Source organism: Myotis yumanensis, unplaced genomic scaffold, assembly GCF_028538775.1.
Source record: "Myotis yumanensis isolate MYYU_CA2020_CCGP unplaced genomic scaffold, mMyoYum1.0.hap1 SCAF_8, whole genome shotgun sequence".
In the NCBI taxonomy this organism is placed as follows: Eukaryota; Metazoa; Chordata; class Mammalia; order Chiroptera; family Vespertilionidae; genus Myotis; species Myotis yumanensis.
Genome location: NW_027223759.1, coordinates 64,719,600 through 64,734,541, shown reverse-complemented (window position 1 = coordinate 64,734,541; position 14,942 = coordinate 64,719,600). Strand labels below are relative to the sequence as shown.

Sequence of the window (14,942 nt, the reverse complement as noted above, 5' to 3'; positions counted from 1 at the left end):
ATTATTTAAAAATAAACTTCATAATTTTAAAATGCTTGACCCAGAACATGGCCTCATAGAATAATTCAAAAAGAGATCTGGGAGATAAACCATATGACCCAAATGTTGTTTGACCAGTTGAAAAGCTGAGAACTAGAGAGACTCAGCTGCTTAATAGGTTCTAACCAGAGCTTGTTTCACAACTCAGTGTTGCTTCTATATCAGTATATATTGTGTGCCCTGCTATTTGTCCAGCCCGTTGGCAAAAACAAGAAGTGTGTATCATCATTCATAATTCACACATGAGAGAAGGAAGGTACAAACGTACATTATTATTTTAAAAGTTTGTAATTCTAAATTTCAAATAAGGTTCTAGCATATGGTTTATAAGAGTTTCCTAGGGCTGCCAAACACAATATCACAAACTGTGTGGGTTAAAACAATAGAAATATATTGTCTCACAGTTTTGGAGTTAAAAGTCTGAAATTAAGGTGTCAGCATAGCCATGCTAGTTCTGAAACTTATAGGGGAGAATCCTTCCTTGCCTCTTCTGAGCTCTTATAGTCCTATGTGCTCTTTAGCTTACACAAATGCATCACTCCAATTCTTCATCTTCACAGGGCACTCTTTCTGTGAGTCTTCACATCATCTTCCCACAGTGTGTGTCAGTGTCCCTGTACAAATTCAGCCTCTGGAAATACACCAGTCATTTCAGATTGAGGCCATCCTAAAGGCCTCATTTTAAGATGATTACCTCTTAGGTAATAGGGTCTATTTCCAAATGAGGTCACATTCTAGAACTTCAACATATCTTTTTTTTGGGGGGAACACAGTTCAGGTCAGAACTGTACACAGTAGGTGCACAATAGATATCTGATCACTCACTAACAAAGGAAGGGAAGTCATTGACATCAGAAATCAAAACAACCACCCACAGGTACCAAGTCAGAAAGACATGGAATGGATTATTGGATTCATTACATATAACAGAGTAGTTTTGAGGGAGCTTAATATTTGTCGACATGAGAATGTTCAAACCTGTAGACAATTTTTATAAAAATGTATTTGAACATGGCTGGGGTGGCTCAGTGGTTGAGCATCGACCTACGAACTAGGAGGTCATGGTTTAATTCTGATCAGGGCACATGCCTGGGTTGTGGGCTCGATCTCCAGTGTGGGGCATGATTCTCTTACATCTTTGATGCTTCTATCTCTCTCTTACTCTCCCTTCCTCTCTTTTAAAAAATTTATTTGAGTCAAACACAGGATACGCCTGGAAGCACATTCTCAACAGACTTAGGTAAATGCTTCCAACAATAACAGCCTGCAGCTCCTTTTATGCATTTAAGATTAAGGAGGGGAAGTAAGGAAGACTACATAAAGGTGGAAGAAAGCAAGGGGTGGATCGGATTACAGAATAGTTTTAAGACTATGTGCTATCACAATACAGTGTACAGATGATATGTTGTGGAATTGTGCATCTGAAGCCTGTGTAATTTTGTTAACCAGTGTCACCCTGATAAATTCAATAAACAGGAAAATATATATATCTTACCTAACTAGAGGCCCGTTGCACAAAAATTTGTGCACTCGGGGTGGGGGGGGGGGGGACATCCCTCAGCCTGGTCTATGCCCTCTTGCAGTCTGGGACCCCTCGGAGGATGTCCACCTGCTGGCTTGGGCCCGCTCCCTGGGGGATCGGGCCCAAGCTGGCAGTCAGACATCCCTCTGGCAGCCCAGCAGCCCTCAGGGGATGTCCACTTGCCAGCGGGGAGCAGGCCTAAACTGCAGTTGGACATCCTTAGCGCTGCTGAGGAGGCGGGAGAGGTTCCCACCACCACTGCTGTACTGGCAGCCATCAGCCTAGCTTGTGGCTGAGCAGAGCTCCCCTTGTGGGAGCGCACTGACCACCGGGGGTAGCTCCTGCATTGAGCATCTGCCCCCTGGTGGTCAGTGTGTGTCATAATGACCAGTCATTCCCAGTCATTCTGCTGTTAGGGTCAGTTTGCATATTAGAGGCCTGGTGCATGGGTGGGGGCTGGCTGGTTTGCCCTGAAGGGTGTCCTGGATCAGGGTGGGGGTCCCGCTGGGGTGCCTGGCCAGCATGGGTGAGGGGCTGAGGGCTATTTGCAGGCTGGTCACACCTCCTTCAGGGTGGGGGTCCCCACTGGGGTGCCTGGCCAATCTGGGTGGTGACAGAAGATCCCAGCCTCTCCTTTTTTTCTTTTTTTCTTTTTATTATGGGATTTATTTACCTTCTATAATTGAAACTTTGTAGCCATGAGGAGCCGGCCAGGGCAGGCAGGAGGGAAGTCTCCTGCTCGCTCCAGCTCCATTAACAAAGATGGTGGTTAATTTGCATACATAGGGTGAAGTAGCAGAGCAAAGACTAAAGGCTCCATCCAGAGCTGCGAAGACTGAAGGCCTGGGTCCTGGGTGCCGGAGGAAAACTGGTGCTGGCAGCCAGGGGAAGGGAAGGCCTATTGCACGAATCTCTTTGTGCATTGGGCCTCTAGTATATATATAATATCTGGTACAAGAGTTTTCCTAAGGTATACTCCTAAGAGGCATAGGAAATATGCATTCTCAACTGTACTAGATCACGTCGAATTCTTTTCTAAAGTGATTGTTGTCACCTGTCACTGGTGTTCAGGAGACCCTATTATACCCACAAAGTCTTTCCAACACTTAAATCTGTCAGACTTCAAATATGTACCAATCTGGTAGATGTGAATATATCTCCCATTATGATTTTATTCTGTTTTTGCTTGATTCCTAATAAAAGTAAGCTACATTGCGTAGATTGATCAACCATTGGTGTCTCCTCTTCCGTGAAAAGCCTTTTCATTCTTGTTGCTTCTTTCCTTTTTCGGGGGAGGAGGGTGTTCTTCACTTATTTTTAGGAGCTCTCCATGAATTCTGTATACTAATCTTTTGTTAATTGAATGCATGACAAACAAGCCCTCCAAATTTTAGGCTTCTCTCTCTTTATGATGTCTTTTAATAAAAACAAAAGCATAATTTAAAAAAACACACCATATGTTCTCTTGAGGGTGGTCACCTTTGAAGGGTGGGTCTTAAAAGGGGCATTTCAAAGGGTCAAAGGGCTGTTAGCCTTGGTGCACAGGAATAATGGTCAGGACTTGCTTGAGGCAAAGATATAAGCCTTTTACTAAAGAAGTTATATGCCTGGGACATGACTACCTATCATGACCAGCCCAGTAAGGATGATCAGATGTGAGGTTACTTTTGTCCACAATATACAAAGGAGAAGAGAGATGTCTGAGAGACAGGCGGAACCCTTTCATGAAGAGCTGGAATGGAAGCTGAGACATCACCCTGTAGGCAGCTCATAGTGACTGGCAAGAGGTTGTTCCAAAGTTGTTTCTTGAACTAGGGATGAAAGCCAAATAAGACATAGTGTCTGCCCTCAAGGGCCTCATTGATATGCAGAGGAGATCATGAGCAAATCATGACAGTTCAGTGTGTGTTCTTGGGAGCCAAAGGAATACTATATCCACAATATCTTGAGGGCATAGACTACAGCAGAGAGTGAACAATTGTTTGCTGAATGATTTCAATGTGTCAACCTATTTTTTTTCATGAATGTAGGTGTAATGATAAAAATAATAAAGGTAATAGTAACTGGATTGTTAGGCAAGCACTGTGATAAGGACTTTGCTATATCTCATTTAATCCTCATTACAATGCTCTGAGTTGTGCGCTGTTTCATCTCATTCTACAGATGAGGAAAGCAAGACTTAGAGAGTTTAAAGTAACAGATCTAGAAAGAGGTAGAACTGGGATTTGAACTCAGATCCACATGATTTCTAAGCCCTGAATCTTACCTATTACACTGCAATGTTAATTGATGAGCTATTCAATGATCTTGTACTCTAATTCTAGAAGTTAGTGGTGATTTTCTTTTAAAGTACACCAATATCCTTTCATCACATGGGGTAAAGCTTATAAAATTGCTGATTGAGCGAATTCAAGAGCAGTGTATTTGTCAATGCCATTCATCAGTTTATAATCAATGTGTAAACTCTCTGCTAAACAATTAACTTGTTGGAAAATGTGTAAACAAGATAATTTTGGTTACAGCAGATATTAGCTGATAGGTGTGGAGATACAACATTAGGGACCAGCAAACTGCCCTTCATTTAATTCTATTTGTAACACACCTATTGTATATGTAATGAACTTCCCTAGAAATCAGCCCCCTGGGTCCTTCAGGTAATTGAGAATTGTTCCTTTCTGCCTGATTCAAGAAACAATCAGTCTCGTTAACAATGAATAGAAAATCTAGTTGGAAGTGAAATTGTAAGACAGTCGGTTACAAATAAACAATAAAATTGTCTTAGGTTCAAATATGTGATTTGCATTTGATGCCATAGTAGTTTTGGAAGGGATGATCCAGTTCATAGGATCTTTTTTTTTTCTTTCTGATCACCAGCTTATTCAACACAAAATAAATCCCTTCAACTTTACTGAGGTAGTTGACTATGTCCACGACCAAATCTGCCTCTAAACTGGAATTCGGTTGCTGACTTAGCCCTGGCTCAGCTTTCTTGTCAGCACCAGGGGGCACAGCGCCCTGTCTGTACATGTCTCTGTCGGCTTCCCATAGTGTGAGTCTTGCAGGTCATCGCCCTCCAGACCTTTGGGCCTTGGCCTGCCAGTCTCAGGCGCAGAGTGGCAGGCCACGATCTCTGGGGGCAGGTGGAGGTAATTGCAGAGATACCGGATGCCCTTGTTGGTAAGGTACCAGTAGAAATGTTTCCAGGCAAACTGTTCCTTCAAGTAGCCTCATGATTTGAGAGACTGCATGCCTACATGACGTGAAGATTAGGCATGTTCTTGTCTGCCAGCTCGGTGTGTTTAGGCATGTGCACATCCTTCTTGGCCACCATCACTCCCTCCTTAAAAAGAAGTTTGTAAATGGAAATCTGGTTCTTCTTGGGCATCAGCATCACCATGGCTGCTGTGTCTGGGACTGGAGCTACAAAGGAAGGGCCAGTTCATAGGATCTTAACTTCAGAATCTTATGTAGGAACCCATGGACCACTCCAAACCTGTTATCATATGTTATGTTTGTATGTTCTCTTTCTCTCTCTCTCTCTCTCTCTCTCTCTCTCTCTCTCTCTCTCACACACACACACACACACACACACACACACATACACACACACACATGAGAAAGGAATCACAGCTTTATCAAATTCTTTTTAGGGTCCATATAGCAAGAAAGGTTGAAAACCAAAGTCATCTTAACACAAATGAGTAAACTGAGGCTGAGAGATGTTAGGACAACTCATGCAATCATTTGTGGAAAATCTAGAAAAGAGCCCATTGTCTCCCAGCCTGAAGCTCCAATCTCCTACCCTGACGTTTAAAAAACTGTGGACTTGACCTGTCCATAAACTACTGCAGACAAAGATCAATGCCTAAGAAAGCAAACATTGTCCTATCACTCCACATTGCAGTCTGATACTTCCAATAGTTGACAGGATGAAAAAGTGCCACTTTAGGCCATGTATATTAAGGCAAATATTTACAGACTAACAAGCACTTATTTATTTATACTTTAAAAGAAATGAGTCCTTCAAGTACTCTCGTGGTATTATATTTCAATGGAATGTAAAAGCAACCCTATTCCTCCTCCCTCTATCCCCCATTGCTCCCAACCCTGCTGCCTGATTGGCCACATCCACCAGCAGCAAAAATACAATCCAATCATGAATTAGAACCCTGGGCTGCTATTTGGAATGTAATTGCCCAGCACCCCACCGAGAATGCATTCTCCAAACCAGCAGCAAAGTTTCCCATTGAGACTAGGCAGAGAACTCTGATGGCTAATTTGGGGGATGTTAAAGCAATGAGTTTTATTTTTTTGAGTGAAAATAGAAACCACCCCCAAATAAGGACTCAAATCTCAGCTTTATTTTCACATTAGCTCTGGACTAGATCTACAATTTTCAGCCCCAGTTTATATAACTGTGGAATTTTGAGCAAGACCCAAATGCAGTCCTTCTAACTCATTGAGAATCTTACTGACACATGACTGGAGTTTCTAATTCCCATTGAATCCTAGATACGCAACTCTTCCATGCAGCCTACAACGCTACATTTGGTTTTCCTAAAGCCACTGTTTGTAAGCTTCAAAACAGCAAAGGAAACAGAGCATGTTACTCTTTTCTTTTATTTTTTTAAACTTCTTTATTGTTTAAAGTATTACATATAGTATTACATATGTCTCCTTTTTTTTCCCCCATTGACCTCTTACCGGCCACCTCCACCCCCCAGCACATGCCTTCACCCCCCTAGTGTCTGTGTTCATTGGTTATGCTTATATGCGTGCATACAAGTCCTTTGGTTGATCTCTTATCCCTGCTCCTTCCCTCTGAATTTTGACAGTCTGTTCGATGCTTCTCTGTTTCTGGCTCTATTTTTGTTCATCAGTTTATGTTGTTCATTATATTTCACAAATGAGTGAAATCATGTGATATTTATCTTTCTCTGACTGGCTTATTTTGCTTAGCATAATGCTCCCCAGGTCCATCCATGCTGTTGGGAATGGTAAGCATTTTTTTCTTTTTCACAGCAGCATAGTATTCCATTGTGTAGATGTACCACTGTTTTTTAATCCACTCATCTGCTGATGGGCACTTAGGCTGTTTCCAAATCTTAGCTATTGTAAATGGTGCTGCTATCAACATAGGGGTGCATATATCCTCTCTAATTAATGTTTCTGATTTCTTGGGATATATTTATTCCTAGAGGTGGGATTACTGGGTCAAATGGGAATTTCATTTTTAATTTTTTGAGGAAACGCCATACTGTTTTCCACAGTGGCTACACCAGCCTGCATTCCCACCAGCAGTGCACAATGATTCCTTTTTCTCCACATCCTCACCAGCACTTGTCGTTGGTCGATTTGTTGATTTCAGCTCTTCTGACAGGTGTGAGATGGTATCTCATTATTGTTTTGATTTGCATCTCTTGGATGATTAGTGACTTTGAGCATGGTTTCATATGTCTCTTGGCCTTCTGTATGTCCACTTTCAAAAAGTGTCTGTTTAAGTCCTTTGCCCATTTTTTGATTGGATTGTTTATCTTCCTTTTGTTAAGATGTATGAGTTCCCTGTAAATTTTAGAGATTAGGCCCTTATCAGATATAACTTTGGCAAATATGTTCTCCCATGCAGTGGGCTTTCTTGTTGTTTTATTGATGGTTTCTTTTGCTGTGCAAAATCTTTTCTGGTTCCACCACCTTCACCATTACTATCTTGTGCTGGCCCAAGGGATCAGTCAACAACATTGGCCAGAGACTAACAATTCCATTCACCTTGAGGGGCTGTGCTCCAACTAATCCTTTCCAATAGAACTTCATGGATTTTGCATATCTACAGGGTGACTTCCACTTGAATATATTGGAGTAGGATAAAGTGCCATCTACACTTGCTTCCAGGATTGCCAAATACCTATGCTTATTGCCTCAATGCTGCAAGTTGAGAAGAGGATGTTCTGTGTGTTTGTATTTTAAGTGAAAAGGAAATATATGTGCTGTTTGCTGTCATGACAGTGAGGGAGATTTGATGACATAAATGTCTCTAGAAAGATGAGTAAATTGGCCCTTTCAGAGAGCAGGGCTGCCAAGAAACTGAGGGAGTGGGGGTGGTGTCAGCTTCAGGGAAACGCTGTCTGGCCTATAAATTAGGCAAATCACTTTCCCTTAAAACTTTACTTTAGAAATTGATTTTTATATTAAGATGGACAGGTAGATAGAACATTCAATTAACATGCCTCACCTTTATCTCCTTTGGTGCAAATTAACCCCCTATTTAAAAGCTCTGGGTGCCACTGAAAATGAATTTAAAAATTATTTGAAAGTTTGTAATACCTGATTAGAATCAGATCATTGTGTTCTTTCGACTGTAAGCATCAAAGTACTTAAGATTGTTTTGGGGGAGATGGGAGTGGGGAGAGGATTTATTTGTTGGAGAAAAAGTATGCCATTTTCAAAGTAACAGAAAAATATTTATATGGTTAAGCACCAAAATTTCATTTCACACTCACAAGACCAAAACCAAACTCAGGATCTTCGGTCCTCATATCAGTTTTCTTATTATCTTGGACAACTTAATTAGCACCCAACAGTTTAGAAATCAGTCGTTCATTCACACCTACAAAGTGACACACAGCAATAGAAAATAAGCAGACTAAGTCTTCTTCATTGAGCTGACATAAGAGATAGACATTAAGCAAATGAGTATGGGCTATATTGTCATATACATTGCAATAAAGATATATAAAGCAGGGTAATGGGATAGACAGCAACAGAAGCTTTCAGTTAACATGGATGAAAATGGAGTTCCTCTCTGAAAAAGTAACTTTTGAATAGAGACCTGTATGGCTGAAACAGTGATGCCACATGAACATCTGGGGCAGAGCATTCCAGACAGAGAGAACAAACAGCAAAGATAAAGGCCCTTGGATAAGTAGGCTACTTTTACAGAGACTAGTGTGGCTGGCCCACAGGAAGCTTGGATGGTAGGAAGGAGGTCAGTTAGGCAGCCAGGGGCTCAGACTTGTAGCGTGTATAGACCATGGTAAAGATGAATTTAATTCTAACTATCATTGGAAGCTATTGGAGGGTTTTGAGCAGAAGAATGATATGATCTGCTTTATATTTCAAAAGCATTCCAACCAACAGGAATTTAAATCCCTTTTAATTATCTCCCATTTATATCTCTCATCTTTGGTTCACAAATTCGGTTGATTCTTCTTCATGTATCCATTGTTTTGATTCCAAACCCATCCTAGATCATACCTGCACTTCCTTATACATGCACCATCACAAGAAGACTTTTAGTTAGTATTCCAGTCCCCAGTTTCTCCAAGGTCCAATCAATCTAAGTGCCAAATTGATCTTCCAAAAATACCAACCAGTTCATGCTATTTTCCTGTTTTAGAACTTAGCCCCTCCTGGCCATAGGCTAAAGCTCAAATTTCTCATTCTGTAGTCGAGAATTTAACAATATGGCCTCAATATTATCAATTATTAAAGCCACAAAAAGAACAGAAAAACCCACAAATGAACACACTAAAAACCAGCTGATCTCCATATCTACCTCTAAACATGCCTGACTCATCCTTGATCTTTGGCCAAACCCTTCCTCAAATGGGATTGGTTCTTCTTTTATATCATCCATTTATATCATATATGATTTGTTTTTTGGACGTAATTCAAAATGCACCCTCTTCTCTGAGGTTCTTCTGAATGACTTTAATTCAAAATGTCTGCAGTGAACACATCTAGCATAACCCATTTTTGCATATATTTTCATATTCTACCTTGAAATGCTATGCACTTGCTTCATATAATTATACTAGAGGCCCGGTCCACGAAATTCATGCATGGGGGCGGAGAGTGGGGGTTCCTCAGCCCAGCCTGCACCCTCTCCAATCTGGGATCCCACAGGGATCGGGCCTAAACTGGCAGTTGGACATCCCCCGAGGGGTCCCAGATTGGAGAGGGTGCAGGCTGGGCTGAGGGACACACACACCCAACCCAGTGCACAAATTTCACTGGGCCTCTAGTAAACCTATAAAAAGCTATTTAAATAGGTATTAGTAACTACCATTACTCCAGACAACTGGAGACAAGCAGAATACAGGCTCAGACACATCTGGCTATATGTGGTATGCTTGGTGAGATCCAGAAAGAGGTCCCAGATTGTAACTTTGCTCTGACCAAGTCTACTGGTGTATGAGAAGTATGAGAAGCAAGAGCCAGAATTATCTTGAAAGACTGTACCCAATAGAAGCTGAAATTAGGATATCATTTTGCAGCTGTCTTGCTGTTACAGGAATGAATACAACAAAATCACTGAATTTAAAGACATTCTTGTTACTCTTGATAGACTGGTTGCCTGACAACATTTTCGAACTGCCAGAAGAGGCAAGGTTACTTTTATGTAACTTTAAAACTGCCAGGAAAGTAGAGAGTAAAATTAAGTTTTTTCCTTTTTGCCAATTCAGGTAGAGGTAAATTGCACTGCTAGATGAAGGAGTAGGCATGTGACAGCTCTAATATTACAAATAAATATCTTTATGAGCACTGAAAGTTTGTGCACAGAGAATGATTTTTCCCCCATTTGGTAGAATTATAGAAAAGTGATGTACTGCAGATCAAAGCCAAAAGAGAAAACTAGAACCAACTACAATATAATAACCACTCAACAGAAGTGCAGATGTAAGAAAAGATCCATTTGTTTTAATTTAAAGACATTTCTGTTTGAAGGAGATGTGAAAACAGGAGCACCCAAACTGATGTTTACATAGAATTACTTCCAATTTACACTTTGCCAGTCTTCCTCCTTTTTATTAGAATTTATGAATCCTGATTGTAACATGAGTATTTATTCAAAAATATCATGCAGTGTGCATTTAAATACACCTTTCTTACACCAAATGTCTGCAACCATTTGCCCTTTCCTTCAGCTACAATGAAGAAATATCCCTCCTCCTTTCAAAGGCCAGGAGTTACACAAAAAGCCCCTCTGTCTGCAGTATCATCAACCTTTAAGCTCCTTCCATCATCACTCACATATGATCTAGTATCTCTCACTGGAAGTCTGGGAAAACCTGAACCCCATGGCATCTTCAGCTATTGTCTTTTCCATCTAGGACCCTGGAAGGTCAAGAGTCTCACAATTAGAATTTTAGCCTCAACTTCTTTATTCTCATGGACTCTGCATTTCATTCCAGTCAGATATCTGCCCACACTAAAAACCATCCTTATTTACATTGCTTGATTGAACGAGATGTTTTTCATCTTCATTCTGAACTTCTCAGCAGCATTCAAGACACATGATCACCTGCTTCTTTCTTCTTCCTCTTGGATTTCTTAACAGTACACTGTGTCCCCAAGTTTTGCTATCATTTCTCTCTGGCTATTCCTTAATCTCTTTTGCTGGCTCCTCTTTTCCACCTGATATTAAGTGTCCTGGACACTCTTTTCCGCCCCCTCATATCATATTCTCTTCATAGGCAAACTCAATGATATATTGCTTTAAATTCCAAATATATAAAATGGCTCCCAAATTTATATTTCTGGCCCAGCCTCTTCTTTAAGCATTTATAATTGAATATTCAACTAACTACTTGGTGTTTCCCCTTGGTTGTCTCATAGGCATTTTAAAAGTCCAAAGTCAACTTCTGATATCTCTTCCCACCTTGTATTGGTTATTCTTTCATAGTACCCTCCCTCAACACTTGACTTCATTGTATAGACTCATAGTCCACACCAGTAACATCAGAGTTAGCCCTGACCCGAGAGTTCACATCTAATCTGTGAACTCTATCTCCAGAATATATCTCATTCTTCTCAACAACTGCTAACAATCAAGTTCAAATTATCAGCATCCTTCACCGGGGCTGCTACAATGACCTCCCAATGAATCTCCCACATCCATCTCCAAACCTTTCTGTACATGGGGCAATGCATTCTTTTAAATGCAGCTCTAATCATGCCACTCCCCTACTTAAACACTTTCTGTGGGGGAACTAAACTGCCCTTAAGATAAAATCTTCACATACCTGAGAGGTCATATGACAGCTGTTCCATGGGCAGAGCTCTAACCTGGCCTTTGGCTATCATCACATGGATCATACCAAGTTAAAACTAACAAACCTTTTGGAGAATCAACTTGAGACATCCCTCACTTCAGTGTGCTTGTAAGGACACACGTCATTTAAATAAGATTCGTGAGTCTGCTAGACTGAGAAATTACATATTAATATATTTTAAATAAATGTTATTTATAAAATTATCCTTTTATCTACTATAACTCTACCCTTCAGAAGATGATTCAAAATTATACTAAATTACTAAAGCCATCTTTATCAGAATTTCTTAGATGATTAAAAATCATTAAAAATTGAATTATTTTCCCATTTAATAGCCAACAAATATTTTTGCTATCTTGGTGTACACTATATATAAAGAAGAAAAGAAAATTTGAAGAAAAGAAAATGTTCAATTGACAAAAAAACTTCCATAAACCTTTGAAAGCATTTTTCATTTCAAGATATGTATATGTAATATAAGCTTTGTCTTGCATATTTTCAAAAATTTTTATATAGGAAAATAGCATGTGTGCATATTCATAATTTGCATTATTTTCTGGAGGCCTATAAAAAAGTCAAATACTAATTCTTTAAAATAAAACCTATCTATAATCTCTGTCTACAGTAATTAAATAGACACAATGAGTAGGTAGTTAGAGTGATATCATTTTCTGAACTCCAGAATAATGTTTTAAAGGTGACTTTTGCAGGTGTTAATAACCTTATAAACTCCTTTGATAGTTCATGATTTATTTACTGCCATCATTATCCTTCATTCAGTTATTTTACTGCCCCTACAGATTTATATAAAATTGCTCTGGTGCCCATAGCTACTACCTACTACCTTGTGGAGTCACACTGGTCAGCCAGCCAAGCAAAAATGTACAAGCCTTCTCTGTTCTCCCACCAGACTATCAGCTTTGCTGCCTGCCTCCAGTTTATGGATTAGTCTTTAGTCATCATCCCAGAAAATCTGCACTCCCGCTACTCACTGGAATTCTATACCTACTTGACGTGTATTCAGGGCCTGCCAAAGCCAACTAATGTTCCAGTGGAGGAACACATTAACTACCCAGTCCTCTATTCCCATAACAAGTTAGGGCACCAATAACCAATGTCCCTGGACTGTACTAACCTACTTCCTTAATTACAATTTAACGTAATGAGAATTGTTCATTTCAATATATTGACTAGATCTCTTGCAAAACTGTAGCTGAATGAATTGTCTCCTCTGTCTCTCAGAGACAATTCAACACATTCCTTCTTGATTTCAGCATTGAGAAATTTGTCCTTTTTGGCAAATGGGTACACTTCTATATGTTAGCCAAGGAGAACTACCTAACTTGTCAGCTTTGCTTTTTGCTTTGACAGCTGGAAACCAAAGAACTAAATCTACTCTTCAATTTGCATCACTACCTTACTAAGAGCTCCTGGTAAAAAAAATGTTCTTCCTTTTCTAAATAAATTGTTTCCCATTTTCTTCCTGCCTGCCACATTGGAAAGGAACAGCACAGCCTCATCAGTAACACTGACCCACTACAACAGTAGGGCACTGACCCAGATGCGACCAAAATGTCCCCCTAAAAGCCTCTGCGTTGAGCAAGAATGTTACCCTGGGAGAAGAGCAGATCCTCATCAGTAAATGGTTTGCTCTAAAAGCCAGAATTCTCACTAGGATTCTTAAACTAGATTATCCTGAATGTGCACCTTCCCCTCTATTCCTTTGTTCCCTTTCTCACCTCACCTCAGTTAAGAATCATTGATCTAAATCAGAGGCTGGCAAACTTTCTATACAGGGCCAGATACTAAATATTTGAAGCTTTGCAGGCCATATGACCTTTATCACCGCTACTTCACTCTGACACTCTGGCATGGAAGCAACCTCAGAAAATATGTAAATAAGTGAACACGGCTATGCTTCTATAAAACTTTATTTATAAAAATGTGCTGTGGTCAAAACCGGTTTGGCTCGGTGGATAGAACGTCGGCCTGCGGACTAAAGGGTCCCAGGTTCGATTCCGGTCAAGGGCATGTACCTTGGTTGCGGGCACATCCCCAGTGGGAGGTGTGCAGGAGGCAGCTGGTCGATGTTTCTCTCTCATCGAGGTTTCTAACTCTCTATCCCTCTCCCCTCCTCTCTGTAAAAAATCAATAAAAACATATTTTTAAAAAATGCGCTGTGGGCTTAATTGGACCATGAGCTGTAATTTGTTGCCCCCTGATCTAACTGGTTTCTTCTATTGGTTTTTAATTTTTATTTTAATGTTCTAAGTTTTTTATGTTAAGCCACTTCAAAATATTTTATTGGAGTAGAACAGCGTAAATAATAAAGAATGAAACAAAATTCAGGAACTTCATGTTATAGACAGCCAAGATATAATTCACTCAGGTCCTGGGAACCAAAAATTGGGAATGGGACTTCTGCTCTCCAGAAATGTATACTCCACTATAGGAGAAAAGATACCTCTACAAATAAGTATAACATCATGCTGAAGGAGAGTTACAATGTCTTATGGGAGATTACAAGGTCCCCTTTGGTCCTTCAAAGCCCAGAAGCAGGAAAACATCCTAATAGAAATGATGTTAGATCCAAATGGAATGGGCATGACAAACAGAGTGTGGTCCGACACCACACTACCAGGTGAAACAGCCTGGGTGTGTTCAGAAACATCCCTCAGTTTGGCTGTAATATAGGGTAAGCATAGAAGAAAATGGAGAAGTCATGATAATAAGGTTTGTTAAGGATGCAAGGTTAAGAAGTTTGGAATATTTAGCAGGCAAAAGAGAGCCATTGAAGGCTTTTGAGCAGGGAAAGAATTGTATCTTAATCTCGATTGAGTAACAAAAAAATTAATCTGTCAGCAGCATATAAAAACAAACAAAAAGTGAATATAATAGCTTTAGAGAAATTATGTTCAACATATAGGGCTTTTTTTAAACTGCCTACCTTGATCCCAAAGATTTCTGATATGGCTCTTAGTGGAGAATAACCCCCACACTCCATTTATTACTGGTAACTGAGAATCGCCACCTTTGCAAGCCATCATTACAGTGTGCTGTGTGTGTGTGTGTGTGTGTGTGTGTGTGTGTGTGCGTGCGCGCACCTTGAGTGTGTTGGGATAGGTAATAAAACTTGAAAAAGCCTGGCAAGAAGGCTGTTGCAAAAACCCAGGCAAGAAGTAAAAAGGAGGTAAGATATGGTGATAAGAATAGAAATAAAAATAAGGGTTTAAGAGACTTTGCCCAAACAGAGCTTGCCTCCCACTTCGAAAGTCCACTCTGAAGTATCTGGAAGGTGGTGCAGAATTAACAGAAGTGGAGATGTCAGA

At 40.2% G+C, this 14,942-nt stretch overlaps 1 pseudogene; it reads right to left on the bottom strand.

The window, feature by feature from the left end:
* Nucleotides 1-4,466: 4,466 nt before the first annotated feature.
* On the bottom strand, nt 4,467-4,952 carry LOC139015699 (small ribosomal subunit protein eS10-like; annotated as a pseudogene).
* Between the last annotated feature and the right edge of the window lie 9,990 nt (nt 4,953-14,942).